Source organism: Vigna umbellata, chromosome 6 (assembly GCF_029865625.1).
Source record: "Vigna umbellata cultivar VRB3 chromosome 6, Vumbellata_1.0, whole genome shotgun sequence".
NCBI classification, from domain to species: Eukaryota; Viridiplantae; Streptophyta; class Magnoliopsida; order Fabales; family Fabaceae; genus Vigna; species Vigna umbellata.
In genome coordinates this window covers 7,421,927-7,440,233 of record NC_142170.1, presented here as the reverse complement: position 1 = coordinate 7,440,233, position 18,307 = coordinate 7,421,927, and the positions used below count along the sequence as shown (strand labels likewise).

Sequence of the window (18,307 nt, the reverse complement as noted above, 5' to 3'; positions counted from 1 at the left end):
TCATCAACGTATCATCCGAATGAGTGTCTATTGGGTGTTGTGGGATGAGTGTCTATTGAATATTGTGGGATAAGTGTCTATTATGGATTGTGGTATGATGGGATGAGTGTCTATGGTGCGATTGTTGTATGATAGTATGTGGGTGCATGACATAATTATTATATGATGTTTGTTAAGTGTATCAATGTAATTATGCATGTTTTACAAATGATTTGTGTAATGTTAGCTCACCCCTACTTGTTTGTGTTTGTGTTTGTGCGATGATCGTATAATTCGTTATACGGGAGCAGATGAAGGAATATCGTTCGATTCAGTGCCAATGAAGGAAGAGATAGAAGAATAAATTAGAAGAGTTCGAGTTGTATTTATGAGTTTTTAGTTGAAATCTGAGTTTAAAACACACACACACACATATATATATATATACACACACATAAGTATCTTGTATGAAGTTCTTTATATTCATTATGAGTGGTGGTGTAATGCTACAATATATCAACTATCAATTATCAAGTGTGAAGTATATATATTACCGTGTGACCGAACGTAGAAACGTTAAAATATTTATAAAATCTATTAATTGTCGAGTGTGAGATTATGGGATGTTACACACGAACCTCATAATACTTGATGGAGAGGCGCACGAACCTCGTAATACTTGATGGAGAGGCTCATGAACCTCATAATACTTGATGGAGAGGCGCACGATCCTCGTAATACTTGATGGAGAGACGCACGAACCTCATAATATTTGATGGAGAGGCGCACGAACTTCATAATTTTTTTTGTTCTTTTTTTTTAATTCTTTAGTACTAGGATGAAAACTGGGCTTTGGTGCCATGATGAAAATTGGGCTTGGGTGCCAGAATGAAAACTGGGCTTTGGTGCCAGAATGAAAACTGGGCTTTTTTTTTTGAATTCTTTGGTGCCAGAATAAAAACTGAGCTTTGGTGCTAGGATGAAAACTAAGCTTGGGTGCTAGGATGAAAACTGGGTTTTGGTGTTAGGATGAAAACTGGGTTTCTTTTTTTTTTTTTTTGAGTTCTTAGTGCCAGGATGAAAACTGGCTTTGGTGGCAAGATGAAAACTGGGCTTGGGTGCCAGAATGAAAACTTGACTTTTTTTTCTTTGGTGCTAGGATGAAAATTGGGCTTTGTTTTTTTTTATGAGTTCTTTGGTGCCAGAATGAAAACTGGACTTTGGTGCTAAAATGAAAATTGAGCTTTGGTACGAGGATGAAAATTGAGCTTTGGTGCTAGGATGAAAACTAAGCTTTGGTGATAGTCATGAGTGGACGCATGACCTCCCCATATGGGTATTGTTGACGTTGCATGCACTTCCCTTTTCCTTCTCTTTTTCTGGATTAAAACGAATTTTTTGTAATAGTGGCCGAATATGTAATTTCCCATTCTTCAGCCCAATCTCTATTCTTTCGGTCTATGATGATGATACCAGCGAAATTGAGAGTCACACTTTCGATCATATGTTCATGAAAAGGTGATTGTAGTGTGCTCACAAACATTGCAACCATCTTCTTGTTGTATAGAGGTGGCTCCACCTGTGCTGCCAATTCTTTCTATAGTTGTGCATACTCCTTAAAAGACTCCTCCTCTTTCTTTGTCATGTGGTGCAATTGTAACCTGTTTGGCGCAACGTTAATGTGGTATTTGTACTGCCTTACAAAGGCATCCGCCAAATCTACTCAAGAACAGATATGAAAGAATTCCATATGCGTATACCAACTCAATGATGATTCAACCAAGCTATCTTGAAAGAAATGGATAAGCAAATTTTCATCATGAGCGTAAGCAGCCATTTTTCGGCAATACATGGTCAATTAGTTTTTAGGGCATGTGTTACCCTTGTATTTCTCGAATTTTGGCACCCTAAACTTATGTGGGATTATCACACCTAGGGCTAGGCTCAACCTCACCACATCACCAAACCCATAACTTTCAGACCCCTCTATGGTTTTCAGCCTGTCTTCCAACACTTCAAGTTTACTTTCCGCTTCCTCTTTGTCTGTGTGCATGGTGGCCTTAGTCGAAACATCATGTGCAACAACTATGTGAGGAGACTTGGATATTTCATTCACCTTCGTCTCTATCGTGTGGATAGGCCCTTGAGCTCTAGTACACTATTGGTTATGGGAAATGCCAAAGAAGTGTGCTCTGCCTTTGAGTGATCTCCAATGGGCGGCGTGTAACCTGGTGGCAAACCATACATTGGAAACATGAATTGTGTGCCCACAACATTATGTGCTAGAGTATGAGCCTTATCCTTGGCCTTTAGTTGGCTAAATATTAGCCTTTACAGCTTCACAATCCTCTTCCCAAACTTCCATAGCTTCAGAATTTGCTCGAGTCCTATAAGGATGTCGTGGAAGTCCCGCTGTTTTGTTTTACTTTTTTACTTTTTGGCTTTTAGTACTTCGTGCATTCTACGCCGTGGTAATGAGTGCTTGATGTATTGATATATGGGTGGGAATTCGCATGAGATCCTCATCCACCCAATTTTTTTTTTAAAACTCTGAACTTTTTCACTGATGTAGTTTTTTGAAATGATTTCCATCAAATTCATGAATTCTCGTTGGAGTTGGCGATGCATGGTATGTTATGTTTTTTTTGGGCCCTTATGATGTTGCATGAATGACGCTGAATGCATGAATGTATGGACCTGTAATGAAAAACCCAGATGCATGTTGATCTTTTTTTTTTTATTTTTGAATGAAAGAGGTTTGATAATCATTCATAAACTATTTTATTGACGAAGATATATATATATATATATATATATATATATATATATATATATATATATATATATATATATATATATATATATGATAGTTATTTATGCAGATACAAAGGTTATGACTTTTTCATGACTCAATATTGTGCAAGTAGTTTTTTTTTAAACAAAAGTAATGTTCTGCCTTGATTGATTTTTTTTACTTTATTTTTGCGAAGTTAATTTGAAAACAATGGATGTCAAAAATTCTGAAGTCGGATATTCAAAACCGTGCTTGGCATTTTCTTTTGAAACATTGGTGGTATGTGCGTGCTTGAATTCAGAGGAAAGTTAAAAGCGGTAAATATTTAAAAGGATTTAAAGGACACTAGGATAGCCACGTTGGCGTGTCATTCCTCATATATCCTTCAAAGGAAATGTAATATGTCAATATCAATATGAAATACGACACACTAAAAAGACGTTGGTGTTTGGTAAAATAAGTATGAAGATATGGATCCATGAATGTCAAAGCTGCCCCAGGTTTTAGGCATGGGTTTTGTTGAGGATAGGGAACGGGTGTATGGAAAGGATTTACTGAAAAAAGATTACCCCAAATGGTTTGATTTTCTTTTGCTTGGCTAGTTAGGGAGTTCTCAAATAACACAAGCGAGAATAACTTTGGCAAGACAAATATGCTCTAGTATATGGTAGCGTTAGTGTTTGTTAGAGTCAATATCTTTTCTTTTGGGGAAGGCTGAAAAATGAGTGTTTTCAAGCAATGCACACACATGTCTCCACAGAAAATGCTATTAGTTATTCAAAATATTTGGTCGCAAAAACGTATGATAATAAATTACTCAAAATGTAATGATTTCCCTTTCTATGTTTTTTTTGGCCAAATGAAAATGATAAAACTTTTTGAGAAATATTTTTTTATATTTTCCTCTTATCGCATTTGTTTGTTTTTTTCAAGAAATTGAATTTGAAGAAAACTATCAATTGGGCTCAATGGGCTTAAAAAAAGTTCTTGTTCTAGTGAATGAAAATTAAGTTTGTCATTTTCATTTATTCCTTGTGTTTTCAAATTTTGATTCTTTTCAAAAAAACAATTCTTTCTTAAATAACATGACGTTAACCTCACTTGTTCAAAAACATTTTTTATATTTTTAAGACCCAAAATAGGTTATAAAGAATGATAATTTTTTTATGAAGAAATATGTCTACACATTAAATTATGATAGTCTTATTTTCGAAAATCTTAACTTAGATAAATTGCCCCTGTTTTTTTTTTTGTTTTTTATTCATTTTCAAATTTTTTTAATTTTTACTTTTTTGCTGAGAAGATTGCTTGCGATCACTTTTTGAGATAGTGCCCCTTATAAACTGATTTTTTTATGGATGGAATGGATGATGGAAAATGATGAAGAAGAAAACTATTTTCGCGATTTCATGTTATAAATGCTTCAAAAAAATGAAAGTTTTATTATTTTATTTGACTAAAAAGTGTTTATTTTGCCTTATTAATTTATTCATTAAAGCATGACATTTTTTTTCTTGTTTTTTTATTTAAATAAAAACATGACACATTTATTGTTATGTATAAAGAAAATGAAGGAAAACTGATAAAAATGTTGCTAATGCATATGATGCATGAAGATGTCTATGCCAAATAATGATTAAAAGACAACATGTTTTATGTTTTATGCTTTTAAGGTAGGTCCAATGTCTTAAGGTCTAAGCATTGTATATGCAATCTCACAAAGAAGGCTTCCTAAACCTAAAATCAAGGCCACCAGAGCTATGGTCCTTTTCACAGCTTTTCCACAACAGTTGAAACACAACTAGGTGTGAAATTGCATGTAAAGAGAACAAACACTGGCTGGGGTTCTCACGATAGCCAAACTGGAAATAGTCCAGACGTGACACCGCTACACAACCCCTTTAATTCTCTGTTATACTCAGACCCGGGTATAGGCACTAGTGCAAAAAAGACCTTTAATGTCACCCTTTAGACATCTGACCCTAAAATATCCAACGTAAAAAATGACCGGTGGCATTTTTGGTAAATAAAACAACTATTTAGATGTCGGTTATGGAAGGGCTCAACGTCTAAATACTCATATACGTCGACTTGCCCGAATAGACTCCAAAACTAAACGAAAAAGTTGAAAGAAATAATTTTTTATTCTATTTAGACGTCTGTTATGAAGGGAACTGACTTCTGAAGCACTTTAGACATCTGTTAATTGGGGGAACCAACGTCTAAACCCTAAATCCATAAATTTAAAAAGTCTCTTTTTGAATTCGTTTAGACGTCTGATCCCGCCACTCCGACTTCTAAAGCATTTTAGACGTCTATTAATTGGGGGAACCGACGTTTAAACCCTAAATCCAGAAATTTAAAAAGTCACTTTTTGAATCCGTTTAGACGTCTGATCCCGCCACTCCGGCTTCTGAAGCACTTTAGACGTCTGTTAATTGGGAGAACAGATGTCTAAATTTTGGCAAAACACTCTGAACGCGAGACAGCCGTTACCCACACTCATTGTTCATCATCTTCGTCGCGTTTTCTCTCTACGGGTTACGTTTTTCAGGTTCATTTACTCACTTTTGCACCGTTTTAAATAATTTTACTCCGATTACATCACTCTTTGATGCATTATCTTTCATTTGAACCGATTAAAATGCGTTTTCGTTGGGTTTTGGTGCAGTTAATCTCGTGTCTTTAGGCGGCGTTCTATGGTGTAACATCCCGAAAATACATTGTAAAACCATATAATAGAATGATTACATATAATAATATTACAGCTCAGTTCTTACAAAAGATAGGACGTACAGTTAAGGCTGAATGACCTTAATAAAAAAAATAGAAAAGTAAAAACCGAACGTCCTAAGCATTTCTGACCGAATGGTTTACAAAAGTCTATACCGAACGGTCAAAACGAAAGTAAAGGGAAAAGGTGATCGAGCGTTCACCTTACTATTAGACTACTATTGACCGAACGGATCTACGGCTCAGTCTTAACTTCTACCTCGACCAGGTTTTCTTCTTCCAACGCCTCTTCCAGCAGCTCGTCTCCTTCTGCTCACATCCACAACGGATGTTCATTACAATGACAAAGACGAACGTACAAAACAAGACAAGATAGGAAACACAGGGTAAGCTTATATAATTTAATTCATGTATAAACATACATTTCACACGATCAACACCCAAGATCAATTTCATCATACGTTTCATACAAAGCATAATACTAGACTGACTGTCCGGACTGTATGAAATATGTGTAGCTACGACGTTCGTGCACCCGGGTGATGTAGTAACTGGGATACCCTCAACAGCTGCCTCCCGAGGTTAGTCCTATCTGTCCAAAGTAACCCTAAGGACTAGGACCTACTGTCGTTCCCACACATGACCTACCCTCCTCTACGTGAGGACGAGTACTCACGGAACATCAGGATGAACCGCCAGCTTAGCATGACCACATTCATAATTTACCAATTCCAATATTCAACCATGAGTCGTTCCTCCCCGGAACGCTCGTTCATAAATCCACATATTCCATCCATGTCATATTCTCTTCATCTTTCATTATCAATCATCTTAATTTCATCTTTCATTATCCATAATCTCCATTTCATCTTTCATTATCAATCATTTCTATTTCATCTTTGTTCAAAGAATATTAAGGACACCAGATACCGAACGCTCAATCCTCACTCAGAACGAGAACGAACACTTGGAACGAGACAGAGAGGTCTCCCGTTCCAGAATAGATTAAGACCGAGAGGGTTACTATCGGGTTGAAAAAGAAATCGAGTACAACTATATATTCCCCAAGAACGAATAGAACAAACGTTAATTACAAAATGAGTCAATTAAATGAACTGACTCTTGAGAGCTCCAACCGAATATCGAAAAGACCATTCCAAGTACTAAGGCTCTAGGCCGGAACCAATCGATACTAACATTTCAAGATATTCAACGAGTAATACTTAGAAGAAGTCACATGAAGAAACCGAACGCTTATGAAAATTTAGCTTATTTGAGTTTAGCATCACGAAAACCGAATGGCAGTCAATGACCGAACACGGTAGAGAGAAAACTCTATTGAAGTTGGACGAAAGTTATTTTCATCGAGATAGAATATAAAAGAACGAGTACGAGCGCTTGGTGTAAGACCAAGCACTACTAGTATGATCGCTTGGTGTGAGACAGAGCACTACTCAGTACGAGCGCTTGGTGTAAGACCGAGCACTACTCAGTACGAGCGCTGGGTGTAAGACCGAGCAATACTAAACTTATAATGGAAGGTCTTGATAAATTTAATAAGATATTATTGGAGTAGTGTTTACGAACAACGAAAATATACAATTACATATATATATATATATATATATATATATATATATATATATACACTTAAGTTTATAACCGAACGTCAATGACCAATTGTGTTGTGCCGAACACTCATGCATAGTATTTCGAAGTGAAGACGCTCGTCCTCAACTAGGATTCTTCCTAAATGAAAGAATCCAATTCTAACCAAGTTCACTAGAAAATCGAACGGTCAAGGACCGTTCAGTGACGAACGTACACTTTCATAGGGGAAATTTCATACTTAGAAATCATTTATCTCAATTCAATTCTCATCATATATCTTCATAATTTCATACATTCATATCATAGTAAATTTCATATACTTCATACATCAGAACATAGCAACCATCATATTTCATATAGTCAAACATCTCGACAATCATGCTTCACTTTAATTTAGCAACTCAACGAACGTTCATGCAGCACAACAAATATACAAATTAAATTAAATAAGCTTCCCTTACCTCTGAGCGTGACCGAACGTCCACAGAGGCAGAATACAGTTCACTACTATCAGTTCTTCTACCCTCAACGCTCAACCATTATCCAACTAAACCAAGTAAAACCAACACACTCTCAGAACCACTCATTTAGAGAATGGTGATCAACACATGAAACCATAACTGGGTTTTCATGTCTAGGAAAACGAACGACAGAGTGAAGAGAAAGACTTACCAGCTCCGCTTCACAAACCGAACGGTTTATCTGGAAGCTCTTGACGCTGGAAGTGCTTCTACGGTGCTGGAATAGTGATCGGAGAAGAGAAAGTGAGTGTTTTCTCATAGAGAAGATGAAGGGGATGTAGAGAGAAGGAGGAGAGAATGTGATTCTTCAGAAATTTGGAAAGAGGGTGCATACAGAGAGTGGAGTAGATTTTCTAAAAATCCAAGTTTTGCTTCCCACGTCAAAACGAACGTCCGCTCATCTGCCGACACCTGCCTTCCACTATCTGATTTTCGGATCCTCATCGCTTGACACCTGGCGTTCGTTCATCTAAGTGTCGAGCCCCCTTCTTGACACGTGAACTCCATTAAACGACACGTGCGTGTATTTTAGTGGTTCTGACATATGGCGACGATTACTTGCATTTTTTACTCCTCCAATTCCCTCCACTACGTTTTTAAAACCTTCACTACAAGAAAAATCGCAGTTACATACGGTCAAAATCCGTATATAACCTTCAAAATCCGTATATAAATTAGTGTTATATACGGATTACATACGGACAAAAATCCGTATATAAAAGGAGCGTAGATAAATTATATACGGATATATCCGTATATAAATTACATACGGAAAAATCCGTATATAAATTACATACGGAAAAATCCGTATATAAATTATATACGGAAAAATCCGTATATAAAAATCCGTATATAAATTACATACAGAAAAATCCGTATGTAATCAACCTAACAGTATATCAATCATTAATTGCTTATATCAATCATTAATTGCTTATACCAATCATTAATTGCTTATACCAAACATTAATTACTTATACCAGTGAGAGATTTGGACAAAATGAAATAAACCACAAACAAACATTTTACATTAATATATAAATATTATTTACATGAATATAATTGTCAATTATATAAATGGATAAAAAATGTGTCAACCGTAAAGAAAACTTGAGAATTACAACAGCATTTGGTCAACTACTTTTAATATTGACGATGAAAGAATCACATAGCTAAGGCATAGCATCCCAATTGCATAACTCATCATTATCATGCTTTCCTAAAATTAAGGATGTTACAAATGCATATTTATGACCATGATCAGTATCAAAGCTAATACATTTAAGCCACATGTAACGAAAAAATTTATCCAAGAAACTTCAATACAAATATGTCAACCGGTCTTCAAGAATACTCATCTCTTATGAATTTTGAAACTCAGGTCTTCATCATCTTCCCAATCACTTTCTTCCTCATCATCAAAACCATCAGAATCTTCATTCTCACCTGCATTCCAAATAACTAGACAAATTAATTGTCATTGAAGTTAACTATTAATTTTGCTCTTATTTCTTTCTTTCAATTTTTCTCCCTCATAAGTAAATATTATTATAAGCACTACAAATTCGATATTAATCATTTAATAGTACAGGAAATTCTAAATGCCCGAGCTACTATTTAAAATAGTATTGTATTATATATATATATATATATATATATATATATATATATATATATATATATATATATATATAAAAGAAACAAAAGATACGTCATTATTCATCTTCAAATCCCCACAACCACACTGTTTACCCTTAATGTTTCCATGGAATTCAATACTTCATCTCAAACTTTGAAACTCACTTAACGTTTCCATGGAATTCAATACTGCATCTCAAACCTTGAAACCCACTTGGTATTATAGGAAAAAAATGTAACTTGAACTTTCAATCTAATTGTTGAATGAAAGAAATATCTTATGTTTACATTTAATTAAATCTTTTAAGTATTTTATAAAATTGAGTATTTTTAATTCACTCTATTCAACACTTTTATATATTCGAGTTTCTTTCATCTAATTTTTCTATTGACTTGTTTAAGAATAAAAATGAAACATTTTGCGTTAATATAAAATAATATTAAAAGTAAAATAAAAACATAAGTAATTTTTATTAATTTTATTGGTTAAATGTTGCACTAAAATTAATACAAAACATATATTAGGAACTTTTTCCACTAATACTTAAGGGTGGTGCCCTGATTATGCAGTAAGTTGTTGCTTGGGTACCTTTGAGCTTCTCTTTTAATGTAGCTAAACACTTACATCCTATCTAATTCATTTTACTATGTTAATTATGATTTTTCAGAAGTTTCTAGATAAAATTTTGGCATTCAATTCAACCAAAATGGTAACAAACAAAATCTGTAAAATTTGATTACCTAAGAAATAAAAAAGAAAACAACATACACACATTAAGGAAAGAGTAATTAGAATCAGGTAATAGAAGGAAATTATAATTTGTGACACTTAATCAATGATAATTTGAGTTTTCCAAGGTATACCAGTGGCATATAAAGGTGCTTTCGTGTCTTTAAATCCTCGAAACACTCCTTGCATTGCCAAGGAGAGAAGAACGGCAGGAGCACAGAGGAACCTCAATCTTAGATACTGTTGTGTAGGGTGTGGCATGGGAGAGTCCTGCATAAATAATTCATATTACTTGGCAATCATCTTATGCTCAAATAAGATCAAACCACTAAAGGAACAAGTTAAAATAAACACCAAAGTGAATCCTAAAATTTGGAAATGCACAAAACCTTTTATTGGTTTTCCTACAGAGCAATAGATCATTGCTCTTTCGCAGAAGCCAAGAAAACTTTCCAGAAACCAAACCTATTACAAAAGAATGGTATAATGGTATCATATACCTCTGTAGTAATAACACTTTGGACTTCAAACTTAAAACGACGAAGGCAAGAAATATAAAATAAATGGACACCTAGAAAATGGCATGCTTAAATACAAATGACAAAGTTAGCAGCATTTCCTTCCTTTTTCTTCCCCTGCAACAAAACAACAAACCTTACATAATCCCTTCAAAGAAACACATGGTAACCATATCACAACAAAAAACTCAAAAGTTCAATACTAATTTAGCAACTTGTAATCACAACCAGAACAATTATGTTTGAGCTTTATCATCTTTTGTTAAAGCTTTTCCAACCTGCAATGACAAAGAAAGGTTTAATGAAGTTCAATCCAGTATGAAAATTTGACCAAAAATGTTAGACCATGGTAGTTATTGAGGGTATTAACTAGTAATCACCATTAACTCTTGGAATAGAGTAGCACAGATAGATCAAAATAGCATCCCTACGGTTCTTTCTGCATGATTTCGTATGATCAAATAATTAAGTAACCTTTTACATATTTACGATGCAAATGAAACAATTGATATCTTCCTGTGATGTGATAACTGTCCATGGGTAATTCAATAGTAAAAGTTTGCTTCACTTAGACTTTTTAATTCAAACCAAATTTGTCAAACAGTCTTAAGATATATCCAAATACTATCATTTGATAAGAAGGGTCAATAACACCCTTGAAGTAGCCGCACTTGGAACCGAGCAGGGAACCCAAAAATTTCTTAGATGAAAACTCGTTCTGAGAATACTATGAAAAGAATAAGGACCAAGAAATAAACCCTTCAGGCTTCACTATCGAAAATTTGGAAACTTTTTTGAAAGGGGAAAATAGAAAGTGAAGTTATGTATACCTAGTTTTGGTGAACTTTTCCATTTATGCCACGAAGAGGCACAAAACCATCGTGTCTCTCCAATCCTCTTTGTCCTTCCAACACTCGACATTGCCTGCATTGGACGATAGAGCAAGAGTTGTTCTAACCCTCAATAACTTTGGCTAGGGTTTTCACCTCCTCTGGAGGCATGAGCTATCGAGCCGCGAGCGGTTGAAGCACAAGTGGTGGACCTCCGCTAGGGTTTTCGCCTCGTATGGAGCTCGGGCAAGGGTTCCGAATGAATCAACAATCTTTCTTTGTCATGGAGAAGGAAGAAGGAAGAAGCAGGTGCGACTCATTTCTTAGTCCTTATTCTTATGGTTCAAGGGTACAAAGGAGCACGAAAATTTGTAGTGAATTAGCGCAAAGATTTAGGGATTTAAGGATTTAGGGATTTAAGGGACGAGCAAAGAAGAAGGTGGAGGCTAGGGTTCGAGGAGAGGGTAACACGAAAGAGGCGTTTGCAGTAGAGGTTAGGGTTTCAATGGTGGCTAGAGAAGAAAGGTTGGATAAAAATGGCTTGATGAGAGGGAAGAACAAGAGCTCGTGAGGGAAGAAGAGGGGCTCGATGAGAGGGAAGGAGTCGAGGAGAAATTCGGAGTACTGATTCTGTCTCTTAGGTTTTCTATTAGGTTTAACTTTTTAATTTATCTTTTATTTATTGTAAAATCCTTATATAACATCTACACATAGAATCCACTTGTATACGAATTTTATATACATATTTATCTTTGGCAAAGCTCCCGGGAAAAGGCGCCACCTTTATATACCAATTTTATATACAGAAAATCCGTATATATACTTTTTTTTCTATTATATACGGAAAAATCCGTATCTAATTCATCCGTATATAAAATCTGTATATAATAAAATCTTTATCTATGAATCAGAATCCGTATATAATAATCCGTATATAAATGATATTTTTCTTGTAGTGCTTCCAATAAAAAAATGTACAATACATTCTCTTCAACTAAAATATAAAGTTGTAAACTCGAATCACCATGAGTTAGGAACAACCTCAGAGACGTCTAACCTATGTGGATCGGATGTCTATATAGACTTCAAACCTATATAGGTCTGACGTCTATAAAGACGTCTGACGTAAAGGGTCCGACGTTTCATTAACGTCACCCATATAGACGTCGAACAGAGATCAGACGTTAAAAGCCCAAAATAACAGACATCTAAAGTCTTTTATGCACTAGTGAGGGTCTCACTCATGATATGAAAAGTAATAATAATAATAAAAAGGAATATAAATAAATTACCAAAATAAATAAAGACAAAGATATATAATAAATAAAGGGAAAAAAATAAAATAGAATAAAATAAAGAAAAACCACATCAATTTTGTACATTTAATTAAGAAGGCCTGATTCTCTAGCGTCTCTAGTGGAGTCGCCATCTGTCGTAACCGGGATCGCGACGGGATGACAAGCCGAAAACAAACCAGTTTGAGAAAAATATTTTGGGAGTCGCCACCATAATTTATTCTGGAAAAACTATGGAAAACCATAAAATAAGACGTTGTCTACGAAAACTAGATTTTAAGTTCGAAAATCGGTTACACGTAAGGAAGGTGTTAGCACCCTAACGCGTCTTCCCAAAGGAAGTACCTTTAATTAAATGTATAAAGTTGACGTGGTTTCTCAAAATGTTTAATTTTCCCTAAAAAAATATAAAGAAACTATTAAGAAACAAAAAATATTTTTTTGTTTTATGAACTCCCCTAGTTTTCCCTTGCTAGTTTCTTTTGGCAGAGTTCCTGTAACGTGAGAACTTACTTTTCTCTATGCTCTTCCGTACTCTTTCTATCTCTATTATTTCAAAGTATTTCTCTCTATTTTTTTTGTCCCCCCGCTTTTTTATGATAGTGTGCGTATTTATATACACACATTTTAATATTGTGGTAATCTTGCCCTTAATTGTGAATTAATTGGCAACGAACAAAATAGGGAAAGAAAATGTCTTGGCTCCAAGAAAAAGAAATCAAATAATATTCAAGATATTAATTATAATTATTGTCAGAAAAATTGTCCATTTTTAAAATCATATTTTCCTCTTTAAAACCAATTGACGCAACAAATTATATTAATATACTATTTTAATTATTGTTTATAATTATTAGCATAATATTGATTCAAATTATTACCATATTAAACTAACATTTCAAAAATATCGTGTCTGGTATTATAGTTATTATTTTATCCTTTTTACCTACCGTTAATTATTATTCTCTTATTTTTTATTTTTATTTATTTACTTACCCGGACGAAATTGGGTGTTGACAGTTATCATAGTTTTTATAGATAATCAAAACAAGATAAATGTTAATTAAGCATTGAAATTCACTAATATGAAGCACTTATTAAGAAGAAACTCAACAAAAGGATTAAGAATATCATGTCTGATTATGGTGTTGAATATTATGACATATGACGGATCAAGTGAACAACGTCTACGACCATTTGCTAAGTACATATAAGAATGTGGAATCGTCCCACAACACATCATGCTCGGATCACCTAGTATGAATGATGTGGCTGAAAGACGAAATCAAGCTCTTCAAGATATGATAAGGAGACTTGTTATTCCATCTTACTAGAATCACTCTAGAGAGGGCACTAAAGACTACAACTTACATTTTAAATATATTACCAACCAAGGAAGTTGCCACAAGACCTCATGAGCTTTGGGTTGGGCGAAAGCCTAGTCTAAAACACTTATGTGTGTGGTGATGTCCAGCTGAAGCAAGGCCTTCTAAGCAAATGAAAATAAATTGGACTCCCGAATAGTTAGCAACTAATTTATTGGTTATTTTGAAAGATCTAGATATATAAGTTCTATGATCCAAAACTAAAGACAATTTTTGAGACGAGAACTGCAACATTCTTTGAGGATATTGAGTTTTAGGGGAAGAATTAATGAAAATTCCATATCTAGTTCATATAGTTTCTTTTGTGGAAACAAGTTTATCACCTCTTAGTTCGAAACCTCTACAAGAACAAACTCAAGATTCTCAAGAACTAATGCTACATGAGCCAATATTTTTACAGATATACATGTGAGAAAGGAGGAAAATGAGGAAAATAATGGTTGTGTGGTATTTCTCCAAGAAAATGAGGAAAATAATGGTATGATGGAAGGTGAGACAATCACCGCTAGTCATGTCATGAAAAATCCTAATTTAGAAAAATGGATTGAAAAGCAATGAATAAGTATAAGTCCAAGCAAGACAATAAGGTTTGGGAACTTGTCTCATTACTATAAGGTGTGAAACCCATTTATTATAAGTGAATATTTAAGACTGGGAGGAATTTTAAAGGTAATGTGGAGAAGTATAAGACTTGTCTTGTGGTGAAGATTTATACTAAAAAAGAGGGATTGACTTCAAAGATACATTCTCTCCAGTTTCATCAAAAGACTCTTTTAAGACAATCATGATTCTTGTTGCATATTATGATTTGGAATTTCATTAAGTGGATGTTAAGATGACGTTTCTCAAAGACAACATTGATGAGACAATTAATATGGTATAACCAGAAAATTCTGTAAGGAGACCCAAAGAACATGGTTTGCAGACTGACCAAATCCATTTATGGGCTAAAACATACATCTTGTCAATGGTACCACAAATTTCATCAAGTGATTCCTCTTATTTGGTTTCAAGATGAATGTTGTTAATGATTGTGTGTATCACAAATTCAATAGGAGAAAATATATTTTCCTCGTCTTGTGTTGATGACATATTGTTTGCCACCAACAATATAAACATGTTGCACAAAACCAAGAGATTTCTATATAGAAACTTTGAAACGAAAGATCTTAGTGACATTTCCTTTGTATTAGGAATTCAGATACAATGATATCGATCTCAAGTTGTTCAAGGGTTATCATAGAGGAATTATGTCGAAAAGGTGCTTAAAAGGTTTGACATGCAGGACTATAAATTAGGGGATACTCCAATTGGTAAGGGAGAGAAGTTCAATCTTAATCTCAAAAGAAAATTTGAAAATTCAGGAAATACAGAAGATTCCATATGCATTAGATGTAGGAAGTTTGATGTACGCCCAAGTATGTATGTGTTCGCATATGACATACATAGTTGGGGTATTACACATATATTTAAGCGATCCAAGAATGGATCATTGGAAAGTAGCGAAAAAAGTTAAGAGATATTTATAGAGAACAAAAAATTATATGCTCACATACAAGAGGTCAAACTACTTAGAGATCAATGGGTATTTTGACTCAGATTTTGCGGGATGCCAAGATAGTTTGAGATCCACTTCAGGTTAAGTTTTCATGCTAGCTAATGGTGTGGTTTCCTAGCACAATGTCAAATAAACCTTTATGGCTTTGTCTACTATGGTTGCAAAATTTGTAGTGTGTTAGAAGATATCAAATTAAGGAATATGACTAAGTAACATTGTCACAAGGCTGCACATTATGGAAGGAATTGAAAGACCACTTAAGTTATATTGTGACAAAAAATCAATTGATTGTATTATAACAACAGTAGGAGCTCGAGCAAGTGAAACCACATTGACATTAGGTACCTTATTGTTAAAGAAAGGGTACAAAGTGAACAAATTTTCATAAAACACTTAGGGAGTAGTTCCATAGTAGATGCTCTTACTAACAGACTTTTACCCAAGATATTTCACGAGCATATTGCTCATATGAGTGTTTTGTTGTTTGAGGAATCTTTGGTTTAGTGAGAGTTAGTCACTTTCATATGTTTTTGTTCTCTGTTTGTTTTTATGCATGCATACATGGTCTTTTGGACATATTTAGTTTTATAAATATATGATTTATGATTCAGAAATTACACTTTGTATATTAAGGCTATTATATCGATCTTATTGAGATAAAGTAAGGACTAGTTGAAAATAGACGTGTTCAAGTCACATTCACGTAATTTTCATGTTATACATCTCATTGTGAGTCCATGTCATTTTATTCTTAGTTGCGACTAATGCAATAAAAGACCGTTTTGATTCTATATGTAGATGTAATGAATGAATGTGATCTCTTAAGTATGCTTAAGGCATAATAACAATTTTAAAATCATAAAATCTAACATTATTTATAAAGATTTATAATCGATATATATATTTGTGACTATATTATTAACAATTTGGAATATATATATATATATATATATATATATATATATATATATATATGAGGTTTGCTAACGCACGTATACTTGTTTTTTAGTTAGCAATGTGTATCGGGTTTTAGTAGACAAAAATATCCTTATATATCATGAACTCTAAGTTTTAAGGTTAAGGGTATTTTAATAATTTTCATTTTTATATATCATGGATTCTAAGTTTTAAGGTTAAGGGTATTTTAATAATTTTCATTATATATATATATATATATATATATATATATATATATTATTTTTGACCAAGAATATACATGGAAAATATTAATTATGTAGATATTTTATTGAATATTCTAATTTAATGAAGAATTAAATTAAAAATATTAATTTTAAAAAAATAATTAACAGAGATTACATAAGAGATTATGATTCTTATCTATAAACACATACTTATTATTTTTATTCGTTCTCTTCATAAAGGAAATTAAAAAAGAACCTAAGATACAGTGTCAAATACCTTTTATTTACTTTGTGTTAATAATAAAAAAAAATCTTCTTGTGATAACTTTGTTCCTATTAACCAATCGAAATACCCTTATGCTAATTACTGTTTTATATTGAGAATGGTTTAATTAATTGAAGGGTAATTGTTCTTTACCTGCTTGATTTAATAAACTAACAGGTCTACCAACTACAAGTCAGAATCAAACGACAAATATTTAAAACAAAAGAAAAAGAAGCTAAATTCTGGATGATTAACGTATGTCACTGATGCGTAGCTGGAGGAATCAAGTAGGTGCAAATGGGATTACAATAACCCTTTCTCCAATTTAATACTTTCGTCCTAATTTGATAAATATATAAATACAACTAATATCACCACTCATGGCAACTTTATTCCGACTAATAATGTAAATCCAACGTTCCATATTTATAAGCGGAAAAAACTATTTTCACAACCCACTTTCTATATTACACCCATTTAGCTTCTTTAAATAATATTAATAAAAATATTAAATTAAGCTATCTATAAAATATAAATTAAATTATTAATTAAAAATTAATAAAAAGAATTGTGAGTGATGGCATAAATTTTTAACGAGGTTTAAAGTATCATTACCCGGACGATTACTTTACGACCCACGTGAATTGCATGGGTTTTATTTAATATACTTTCGCTTTAACCCTTTATAAAATACAGATAATAATAAAAAAAATATCTTAAAAAACTTGTAGACAAGGCATCAATTTAACAACCACCATTATTTTTTATAAGGGTCGAAAGTAGCGTTAATACCAAAGTATGATATTTTAAGTTTACATGTTTTTCAATTATTGAATAATCTATAGAAGTTTGTGTCCCGTATACTTTTTTCTTTTTTTACTTTGTCATCAACTTTTATTAAAAACACTCGTATATTTAAATAACATTTTACTATAAATTATTATGTGATTAAATTGTTGATTAAATATAATGGTTTGGTCCACCAAATGCAAGTCACAATTTGATACTTTCGACCTAATTTGGTGAAAGATAATCACAGGCCAACTTTATTTCGAGTAATAAATGTACACTGAACGTTTCCCTTTTTATAAACGGAAAAAACTATTTTCACAGCCCAATTTTCGTATTACAACCATTTAACATATTTAAATAATAATAACATATTAAATTAATTTATTTATAAAATATAAATTAAATTATTAAATAAAAATTAATAAAAAGAATTTAATACAATTAGTGTCGTCAAAATGGGTTGAAACCCGTGAGCCAACCCGACTCACCACGGGTTTGAGCCGGGTTGGGTTGGAA

At 33.2% G+C, this 18,307-nt stretch overlaps 1 long non-coding RNA gene across 2 annotated transcripts; it reads right to left on the bottom strand.

Annotated features, from left to right (window-relative positions):
* Window positions 1–8,644: 8,644 nt before the first annotated feature.
* On the bottom strand, window positions 8,645–12,024 carry LOC148196701 (uncharacterized). Of its 2 annotated transcripts, XR_015780061.1 has the most exons (6): window positions 11,355–12,023; window positions 10,753–10,802; window positions 10,578–10,641; window positions 10,396–10,471; window positions 10,141–10,276; window positions 8,645–9,084 (listed from the first exon to the last, which is right to left on the bottom strand). It is a non-coding gene; the product is annotated as an uncharacterized LOC148196701 (long non-coding RNA). The 2 variants fall into 2 exon arrangements; XR_015780060.1 differs by having other exon boundaries at window positions 10,578–10,802; window positions 11,355–12,024.
* Window positions 12,025–18,307: the final 6,283 nt, after the last annotated feature.